We start from the raw sequence: 789 nt of genomic DNA on the forward strand, positions 1-789 counted from the left end.
GGAAATTAAAGGAATACACATGGTAAAGATGTCAAACTATCAATATTTGCAGATGACATGATACTGCACATTATAGATTCCAAAATTTCTACCAGAAAACTTTTAGAAATGATTAACAAATTCAGCAATATGGCATGATATAGAACCAAATTGCACAAATAATAACTTTTCTTCACACCAACAGAGGCGATCATAGACACACTTCCATTCACAATAACCTCAAAGAAAAGAAAATATCTAAGAATAAACCTAACCAAAGAAGTGAAAGATCTCTACAAAAAACTTTAAACGTATGAAGAAAAAGAAAGACATTAGAAAATGCAAAGTCATTCCATGATTATTGGTAAAATTAATATCATTAAAATGATTAGTTTACCAAAAGTTATTAATATATTCTGGCCATGCTAGAAAGAAAAGCCTGTGAGCAAATATCTCTATAAAGATTTTTAAAAAATAATGAAGTACACACATATGTGAGAAGTGTCTTTATTTGTATTCTTTTCTATGTGTATCTATGTGTAGTTAGTTATGTGAATGGAGGTGTGTATAGGCCTGAGGGCACATGAAAAGGGAGAGTAGAAGATAGTCTTAGGTGGGGTTCCTTAGGAGCTGTCCACCTTTCTTCTTTCTAAGATGGGGTCTCTTACTGACTGAGAATTCATCAAACAGGTTCAACTGCCTCCCTAGAAAGACTCAGGGATCTTCCTGTCTCTATTTCCCCTGCAAGGTGATGTGGGCACTTTAAGGTATTTTCCATTAAAAGCATACTTTCAACAGCTTTGTCATTAA

The sequence above is a fragment of the Mesocricetus auratus genome, unplaced genomic scaffold (assembly GCF_017639785.1).
Source record: "Mesocricetus auratus isolate SY011 unplaced genomic scaffold, BCM_Maur_2.0 Super-Scaffold_100027, whole genome shotgun sequence".
NCBI classification, from domain to species: domain Eukaryota; kingdom Metazoa; phylum Chordata; class Mammalia; order Rodentia; family Cricetidae; genus Mesocricetus; species Mesocricetus auratus.